General features: G+C 46.7%; 1 long non-coding RNA gene across 1 annotated transcript; it reads right to left on the minus strand.

Moving 5' to 3' along the window:
• Positions 1-7644: 7644 nt before the first annotated feature.
• Positions 7645-8440, minus strand: LOC119271517. Its single transcript, XR_005134572.1, has 2 exons — positions 8141-8440; positions 7645-8066 (listed from the first exon to the last, which is right to left on the minus strand). It is a non-coding gene; the product is annotated as an uncharacterized LOC119271517 (long non-coding RNA).
• Positions 8441-10504: the final 2064 nt, after the last annotated feature.

Raw genomic sequence — 10504 nt, forward strand, 5'->3', positions numbered from 1 at the left:
CAAGAAAGTGAGTGGGAGCTCTGTAGCATTTCTCATATTATATGTAGATGACATACTCCTGATGGGAAATAATATAGAATTTCTGGACAGCATTAAGGCCTACTTGAATAAGTGTTTTTCAATGAAGGACCTTGGAGAAGCTGCTTATATATTAGGCATCAAGATCTATAGAGATAGATCGAGACGCCTCATAGGTCTTTCACAAAGCACATACCTTGATAAGATTTTGAAGAGATTCAGAATGGATCAGTCCAAGAAGGGGTTCTTGCCTATGTTACAAGGTATGAGACTGAGCTCAGCTCAGTCACCGACCACGGCAAAAGATAAAGAAGAGATGAGTGTCATCCCCTATGCTTCAACCATAGGATCTATTATGTATGCCATGCTGTGTACCAGACCCGATGTAAACCTTGCCGTAAGTTTGGTAGCAAGATACCAAAGTAATCCCGGCAAGGAACACTGGACAGCGGTCAAGAATATCCTGAAGTACCTGAAAAGGACAAAGGACATGTTTCTCGTTTATGGAGGAGACGAAGAGCTCGTCGTAAAGGGTTACGTCGACGCTAGCTTCGACTCAGATCTGGATGACTCTAAGTCACAAACCGGATACGTGTATATGTTGAATGGTGGAGCAGTAAGCTGGTGCAGCTGCAAGCAGAGCGTCGTGGCGGGATCTACGTGTGAAGCGGAGTACATGGCAGCCTCGGAGGCAGCACATGAAGCGATTTGGGTGAAGGAGTTCATCACCGACCTAGGAGTCATACCCAATGCGTCGGGGCCGATCAAACTCTTCTGTGACAACACTGGAGCTATTGCCCTCGCAAAGGAGCCCAGATTTCACAAGAAGACCAGGCACATCAAGCGTCGTTTCAACTCCATCCGTGAAAATGTTCAAGATGGAGACATAGAGATTTGCAAAGTGCACACGGATCTGAATGTCGCAGATCCGCTGACTAAACCTCTCTCGCGTGCAAAACATGATCAACACCAGAACTCTATGGGTGTTCGATTCATCACAATGTAACTAGATTGGTGACTCTAGTGCAAGTGGGAGACTGTTGGAAATATGCCCTAGAGGCAATAATAAAAGTATTATTATATTTCATTGTTCATGATAATTGTCTTTTATTCATGCTATAACTGTATTATCCGGAAATCGTAATACACGTGTGAATACTTAGACCACACTATGTCCCTGGTAAGCCTCTAGTTGACCAGCTCGTTGTGATCAACAGATAGTCATGGTTTCCTGACTATGGACATAGGATGTCGTTGATAACGGGATCACATCATTAGGAGAATGATGTGATGGACAAGATCCAATCATAAGCATAGCATAAAAGATCGTGTAGTTCGTTTTGCTAGAGCTTTGCAAGTGTCAAGTATCTCTTCCTTCGACCATGAGATCGTGTAACTCCCGGATACCGTAAGAGTGCCTTGGGTGCATCAAACGTCACAACGTAAATGGGTGACTATAAAGGTGCATTACAGGTATCTCCGAAAGTAGCTGTTGGGTTGACACGGATCGAGACTGGGATTTGTCACTCCGTATGACGGAGAGGTATCTCTGGGCCCACTCGATAATGCATCATCATATTGAGCTCAATGTGACCAAGGTGTTGGACACGGGATCATGCATTACGGTACGAGTAAAGTGACTTGCCGGTAACGAGACTGAACAAGGTATTGGGATACCGACGATCGAGTCTCGGGCAAGTAACGTACCGATTGACAAAGGGAATTGCATACAGGGTTTGATCGAATCCTCGACATAGTGGTTCATCCGATGACAACATCGAGGAGCATGTGGGAGCCATCATGGGTATCCAGATCCCGCTGATGGTTATTGACTGAGAGAGTCTCGGTCATGTCTGCATGTCTCCCGAACCCGTAGGGTCTACACACTTAAGGTTCAGTTACGCTAGGGTTATAGGGATATGTATATGCAGTAACCTGAATGTTGTTCGGAGTCCCGGATGAGATCCCGGACGTCACGAGGAGTTCCGGAATGGTCCGGAGGTAAAGATTTATATATGGGAAGTCCTGTTTCGGGCATCGGGACAAGTTTCGGGGTTATCGGTATTGTACCGGGACCACCGGAAGGGTCCCGAGGGTCCACCGGGTGGGTCCACCTGTCCCGGGGGGCCACATGGGCTGTGGGGGGTGCGCCTTGGCCTAATGGGCCAAGGGCACCAGCCCCACATAGGCCCATGCGCCTAGGGTTTAAGGGGGCAAGAGTCCTAGGAGGGTAAGGCACCTCCTAGGTGCCTTGGGGGGAGGGAAAACCCCCCTTGGCCGCCGCACCCCCTAGGAGATTGGATCTCCTAGGGCCGGCCACCCCCCCTTGGCACCCCTATATATAGTGGGGGGAGGAGGGACTTCATACCGGAACGCCCTGGCCTTTGGTTGCCTCCTTCTCCCTCCCCAACACCTCCTCCACCTCCATAGTGCTTAGCGAAGCTCTGCCGGAGTACTGCAGCTCCATCAACACCACGCCGTCGTGCTGCTGCTGGTGCCATCTCCCTCAACCTCTCCTCCCTTCCTTGCTGGATCAAGAAGGAGGAGACGTGGCTGTTCCGTACGTGTGTTGAACACGGAGGTGCCGTCCGTTCGGCGCTGGTCATCGGTGATTTGGATCACGTCGAGTACGACTACATCATCACCTTGCAAGCTTCCGCGCGCGATCTACAAGTGGTATGTAGATGCAAACTCTCTCCCTAGACTCGTTGCTTAGATGAACTCATAGATGGATCTTGGTGAAACCGTAGGAAAAATTTTAATTTTCTGCAACGTTCCCCAACAATTTCAAATTTCAACTACATGCACAAGCTCAAGTGCATATAAATTGGTTGAAAAATCAAATATGTGTCCTTCAGGGCATGCTTAGGTCCCATGCAAGAAATGGGAATGAATTTCAAACACCAGGGCATTGTTGATTGCCGGCAAAACGTTGACATACTTTGTTTTTAAATTCTAGTAAATCCAAAACTCATTTGAAATTCCTGAAACTTGGCATGCTATAATGGAATGGCACCGGACATGCTGTGGTATTTTTCGTGTCCATTTTGAGAGAAGGCGCACTCGAATAACAGGCAATAAAGGCATTTTGAAACAAATAGCTGCCACTGTAACTTCTCAAACGTTTTGTATAACTTAAATTGTGTGTGTTCTGTTAACCATTCACATGACGCCACGCCTCACTCTTTTAATGGCTAGGAGGTGCCGTGCGGACAGGTCCTAGAGTGCTTGACTAAACGGAAGGCGTGCGAGCTGAACTCCAATGCGGACGCTCACGTGGAAGCATGCGAGCTGTACGCCGCGCAGGCTCACCGGGAAGCGAGCCCTTTGACTTCCATGGCCGTCCGCCTTGCTCGCATCCTCTACATTAATGGCGCCCAAGCCGCAGTTTAATATGGTTTTTAAATATAAAACACTCATCGCAAACATTTTAGTTAGAACACCTGTATGCAAAACCGACAATTTCCCTAGGAAGCCAAGGGAAATTGTGCCTAGCAAGATTTGTGCAGCTCTTGATCGCAAACATTTTAGTTAGAACACCTATGTGAAAACCAACAACTTCCCCAGGAAGCCAAGAGAAAATGTGCCGAGCAGGATTTCTGTAGATCTTGATCACAAACGTTTTAGACAGAACACATGTATGCAAAGTGAGAGCTATGGTCTTCCCCCTTAAGTCGAGGGAAAATCCGTAGCGCATGATTTGTGCATCCCTTCAATGCAAACGGTTGTTTTGGATGACCTGTGTGCAACCACGTACAAACAATTTGGTAAGATTTGCATCTGTCATATTGTGTATGTTGCCATTTGTCAAACTGGAAAGATTTACATTTGTTGATCTAGTAACGTTGCCATTTGTCAATCCTTGTAACACTATGATTTGTCAAAATATGCAGCTAGACATCACTAGCAGTATCTAATTTTTGCAACTAAACTTCAGTAATTAAGCATAGATTTCATTCATAGATTAAGCAGTCGTTCTTAATTTATACAAACAGTTCAACTCGACAGCTGAATCGACCAAACTTTTCCCCGATTGTTTCCAACCACGTACTGAAATAGCTAGTTCAACTATATATACTAGCTAATTTTAAGTACATTGTACAGTTCTACCACACATCTATAGTCAGATGAACTGAACAAAAGAGCCCCTAAATACTACTACTACCATGGAGGGGCTTTGTGCTACTTCCGACAGCCTCTCCTCTACCGAGCATGCTCAGTAAGAGGCAGAGGAGGAGGAGGAGCCTACCGACGAGTTGGATAAATGCAATATGGTGCATGCCGCTACTACACGTTCAGCGACACTCGCCAACTAGAACGCCCACTACCGCTCTAGATGATCCCTCTCGAAGCAGCCAGACTGCTCATAGATCTCCTGATTCCTCGCCTCTGCGTCGGTGTGTGTTGCGGCCATGACTGCGGTAACGCTCTTTGCGTGCTCGACGAGACGCTCCTCCTCCCGCAGGAACTCGATGCTGCGCGCAAGGTCGCTGACGCACGTGCGGGCCTCCACCTCCGCCTCCCTCCTTCGGGCGGCGGTGGCGGAGCGGGTGATGATCCTGGCGGTCGACGGTGGGCTGGAGGCCGCGGCGGCCGACGATGGGGTGGGGGCCACGACCACCACCTCCCGCCTTCGGGCTGCGGTGGTGGAGCGGTTGATAGCCACGGTGGTGGAGCGGTTGATAGCCACGGTGGCTGGCAGTAGGGTAGCGGCCACAACGGCCACCTCCTGCCTTCGGGCCACGACGGCAAAGCGGGAGCTGGCCCTGGATTTCAATGGTGGTGTGGCGGCCGGCAACAGCTGCTGACAGGCAGCGGCAGCGGAGCGTGTGGTGGGTGTTCCGTGCACACCCAACAGGGACGCCATGCACACTACACTACGCTGGGGACTGCGCCGCCACCACGGTGTAGCCTCCCAGCTGGAGCTTTTCTCTGATGACGGCGGAGTGGCTGAGCAACAATGACGGACCGGTGCCATTGGCGATTGCGGGAGAAGCAGACGAGATAAGCTACAGGGAGGGAGGGGAAAATGCGACGCAGGACTCGGCGGTCGTGAGGGTTTTTATAGCATGCCGGTAAGCACTGGGATTTTGGGGGATTTCACCGAGTCAGGCGGGAAGCTTGCGCGGGAACTGGCGAGGTTGCGTGGGAACGGGCTCACCGACAATTCATTGGCGCCACCGTTTGGCCAAAAGAACGCCCCCGCGCGCTGCGCCAGCTTAAGCTGTGAGCCGTCTGTGGTAGCGGGGTGACAAGACGTGGGAGAGGAGGACGAAAGGACACGTACACATACGGTTAATACAAAAAACGTTTGCGATTTAATTACCTACTATACCCTCATCCTGGTTTATAAGTAGGATTTAATTAATAAAATACGAATGCATGTCGCCTAAGATTATATCCTTGTAGTCGCATTTGAACATAGTTTCCAGCAATACAATTTTTGAAACATGCATTAACACTTTTTTGGTTAACTTTATGGTTATATATCAGCAAGAGTTTTCCTACAACACACACGGTTCCATCACAAATAGCTCGGATGGATCAACTGTATGCCACGTATCGCACACGCAACTCTAATCTGATTCGTGCTTGATGTCTCAGACATCGCTCGCACATTCGTCTTATTTGCCACGTATCACTGTGCCGGCCTCTGTTGGCGTCCCTCGGCAACCTCTGTTTGCTGTTAGGTGCTGCAACGCACTGTGCTCGCCGTTAGGCGCCGTGGCGGGCTCTGCTCGTGTTCATCGGCGCGCTCGGCTTGTGGACATCTTTTTCTTGCGCGTTCAACTGCTATAGATATATACAACCGGTCTATTCTGATAATATTATCAGAATAACTATTCTGATAACACTTCCGCACTGCACGCTCCATGCAAATGCACGTCATTTTTTGAACCAAGTGTGCTGCAGTACTCAGGCGAGTGAACTTCCCGTGGCAAAAAATTGCACGCATCGTTTTGTCTGGTACTGTTTTTGCTTTAGTTTTTTAACCATTTGTCTGAATGAGGCGTGTAATATATCGTTGAAAAGCTATGGATTAGGTGCAACTTCGCCATGTTGAACACTTTCCGAGATTCTTCACGGTTTAAGAGCAATTTTGAAAATGGTGCGGCGGATGATGAGTGGCAGGGAGCGTTTTTTCGCATTTTTTTCTGAACCGCTCGTCGGAATGAAGCAAATGATACACCGTTGGATAGATATCGTCGAGGCGCATCTTTCTCATATCTATTTATTTCTCTAACTCGTTACGGTTTAAGAGCAGTTTCAAATTTACTAAATCGCGGAATTCTGTTTTTCAATTTTTTTCAAATTTTTTGTACTGTTTTCGCTCTAGTTTTTAACCGTTTGTCGAAACGAGGCGTGTAATATGTCGTTGAAAAGCTATGGACGAGGCACACTTTGTCATGTTGAAATGGTTTTGAGATTCCTTACGGTTTTAAGTTAATTTTAAAAATCGTGTGGCGGACGACGAGTGGCAGCGGCCGTTTTCGCGAATTTTTTACAAACCGGTTGTCGAAATGATTCAAATGATATGCCATTGGAAAGATATCGACGAGATGCAACTTTTTCATGTAGAACACTGTCTCTAATTCCTTACGGTTTCAGAGCAGTTTTAAATTTACCAAAATGCGGACACTCTGTTTTTCGCGACACCTAAATCGACGTGGGTACTTCATCCGACAGAAAACCGCACTGCATCGGACGAAGACCGCACTGCATCAGACAGGCAAGCAAACTTCATGGTTTCTTTTGTCGGATGTATATTTTTCTCAGATGAGTTTTTGTTGTCTTTTTTGCAACTTTTTTTTATGAACGAGAGGACGACAGAGATGAGGGCAAGTGAACCACATTACTATTTTGTTTTTCGCTAAAGAAATCGCACTTCCACGCTATGCCCAAGTCAACACCATCATTCTCAAAAGTGGACCACATCCGAGGATGAAACACATTGCATGTGTTGATGTAGTTGACTGATTTTTGAAACCGCACTGCATGAGACAGTCAAGTGAACTTCATGCGTAAATTTTCACAGACGAGTTTTTTTTTGTTTTTTTCAAACATTTTTTTATGAACAAGAATGAGAGTGGACCGCAGAGACGAGGGCAAATGAACCACAACATATATCTAAGTGAACCACATTACTTTTTTGTTGTTTCCCTAATATTTTCCACACTTCCATGCTGTGCGCAAGTGAACATCATCACTCTCCAAAGTGAACCTCATTATTTTTGCTAGTGAACTTCAATACCTTTTTTTTTTCAATCGTCCCACAAACGAAACAAAGTGTATTAGAAAGAAGTGAACCTCTTGTACTAGTGAACCGCATTATTATTTTTGCTAGTGAACTTCAAACCACTTGTTGGAATTTGTTTTTGAAATAAATATTTATTTGAAGAACTTTTTAAATACATTTTTTTGGTAATGGAGTGTACTGCAGAGTCCTTCCTAGTGGACCTTTTTTTAGAACAAAGTACACTGCATTTTCTTCACGATTTTTACCATACAAAAAATTCAATGTTTTCTTTGCTGCTTTTTGGCAACAAGCAGACTGCATTTTTTTGTACCTTCAAAGCTGCAAGCGACCCGAATCTGGATTCCATGGTTGAGAGTAACGAACTACACTGTACTCTACTACATCATTATTTTTTACGGTGCAAAATACCATATGGTCGAAAGTTTATGTGTGTTTTAACAGAACGACAACCCAAACATCATACTTTTTCCTTGAAACACCAAAACAAGGACCCGTGGACAAACTGCACCTCCACAGGGCGCCCAACCACACTACAATTTTTTTGCAATCTGCGTGCCAAAAAAAGAACCACACCGCCCCACGCGCAGAACTACAAAACACCAACGACGAGCTGCACGGCCACAATTTTTTGCAAACGGCACACCACGAGATGAAAATAATGAACAACTGCAGTGCACTAGGGGGAAGAAGATGGGTCGGAGCAGGATCAGGAAGCTCCCGTTCCCTACCAAACTGCCCGACGCCGCCCCAGGAAACTTGTACGTACCATTTTTCCCATTTCAACAGTGCACTACAGAACAAAATTCAGTGAGCTTCAACAAAAAATCAAAGGAACTGCAACAGTTGGAGGAGGGAGCTCGTTACAGGCCATTGGGGGGATAAGGAGAGGAGCATGCCACCACAGCCACCGTCCTCCTCGTCAGCCACAGCTGCGAGAAGCAGCGGAATAGATGGTGGAGGCCATGGCAGCCAGATCAGAAGGAGGGGAAGCCATGGCATGGGGGAGGTCGGGGCGGATGGGTCGCCGTCAGGGTGCCCATCGCGGCGTCTGGATCCAGTGAAGGGGCAGGTGTGGATCAGAGATGGATCCAGTGAAGTGGGGCGGCGCTGGGTGGCTGCAGGGGCAGGCGGCGCTTGGTGGCGGCCGGGTCGGCGGCGGGAGGTGGTCGTCGGGGCGGGCAGGTTGGGTGGAGGCCGGGGGCGGGCGGCGCTGGGTTGTGCCCGAGGTGGTGGGAGTGGGTGGAGGGAGGAGGCGGAGGGGAGAGGTCGTGGCCTCGTGGGCGGAGGCAGTTTTAGGTAGATCGAGTAGTACGTAAGTGTTAGGAGAATAAGCTAGGTGTTATTAGAATAAGACTCTTAAGCGTGTTATCATAAGGGACAATTGCATTTTTACCCCTAGTTGGTTCCTACCAACGGGTTTTGCCCTTATTTTTCGAGCTTGCTCAGTTTTGCCCTTACTTTTTCCGTCAAGGTCCCTCGAATGCCATTTGACCGTTTGACCAAAACTTTAAAATTTTATAATTAATTCATATGAACTCAGAAAAATGCAAATAAGATATCAAAATATTCAAATAAACATTACCTTCATGTGCACATCATTTGCATTCTGGACAAAAGCACGGTTTAAACTACCTAATGTAACTAATGTTATTAACATTATTAAAAATATAAAGGTATAAACAATACTTTTTTCATGAATAAAAATTACATGCTACTGTAGGTGATGTTTTCTGAACATCCTGATATCTTATTTGCATTTTTCTAAGTTCGTATAAACTTGTTATGAAGTTTTCAAATAATGGTCAAAGTCGTTAGAACATTCTTAACAAGATGATACGAACTCAGAAAAATGCAAATAAGATATCTGGATGTTCAGAAAAAAGCGCGTTGCCACACGATGCAGTTACGTGCGGCACGATGGAGTTACGCGCTGCAAATTAGAACTGCCATCAGGGCCTGCCGATATTCCTGGCCGTCCGGCTTCCCCTTTAATTCCTGTGACCATTATAACCTTAGTCTCTTCAACCTTTCGATCGCGCCCCACAATAGAACAAGTGCACCCATGACGACACATAGAGAGGGGATGTCCAGTGGCCCTCCAATGGAGTTCGGCGAGCATAGAGTGGAGACCCACACGAGGGAGACAAATCTCTAGGTGGTGTACACCACTGACCCAGCCATGGTGGACGACTACATCAACACCGTTGAGCAATTGCTTGCTCGAGACAAGTACAAGGTGGTCGGCATCGACCTCCAGTACACCATCGGTCATCCCGGCATAGACTAGAAGGTTGTCGTCGCCCAGTTTTGCGTGGGTCATCATGTCCTCATCTGCCACTACTGCATGGCCACAGAGCCTTGCGACCATTTCAACAGGTTTGTCAACAGCACCGACCACAAGTTCGCCATGGTGGAAACCAACGACGATGTAAACGTGCTCCATGTTACGGGCTTGGCTTGCAAGAACGTTGTCGAAATCCATGACCACTACACGGTCTTGGGAAGCATGAAGGACTCCCTGGTCGAACTCGCCTCGGCCATCATTGATCCCTACTATGAAAAGATGAAGCAGGATGCCCAGAGAACAAGTGCCCTATCCTGGCACAGGGCCTGCATGCGGCAACTGGATGAACCTCACCTTAGGTTCGTGGCCAAGAGTGTGTACAAATGCTACGAGATGCACATGCGGATCGTTCACATGAGGAAGTGCCTTGTTACCAAAATCGAAGAGCCCGGATCGAGTCACAAGCAGAGCAAGCGTCACTATAAGTAGATGATGATCAGATGATCGTTTATGCTAGTTAATCATGCATGTAATATATAGTTTACTTTATTGGTGTGTGGAAATGTCATGTGTGTAGTAGCCACCTATGTAATTATGCATGTAATAGTTTACTTTCGTGTGTGCAAATGCCATGGTTGTAGTAGCCACCTATGTAAGTGGATGTTTAATTTGGTTATGCAAGCATGTCCTTATAAGTGTGTGTCTATATATATATATATGGTCGCGCTATTCGTCACCCTGGTTGAGGAATAGTTATTCTTCACCCCTCCTCTATTTTACCATCAATGCACCATAATTTTACATTCCGTAAGTTTTGTCTTATTTACGACGTAAAAAGAGATCGTAAGAAAATATATAATCGCTGTAAAAAATATTTTATGTTATGTAAAATTACAAACGTAAAAACATAGTCTAAAGTACACATAAACTACAAATTTTCTTGT

The sequence above is a fragment of the Triticum dicoccoides genome, chromosome 3A (genome assembly GCF_002162155.2).
Source record: "Triticum dicoccoides isolate Atlit2015 ecotype Zavitan chromosome 3A, WEW_v2.0, whole genome shotgun sequence".
NCBI lineage: Eukaryota > Viridiplantae > Streptophyta > Magnoliopsida > Poales > Poaceae > Triticum > Triticum dicoccoides.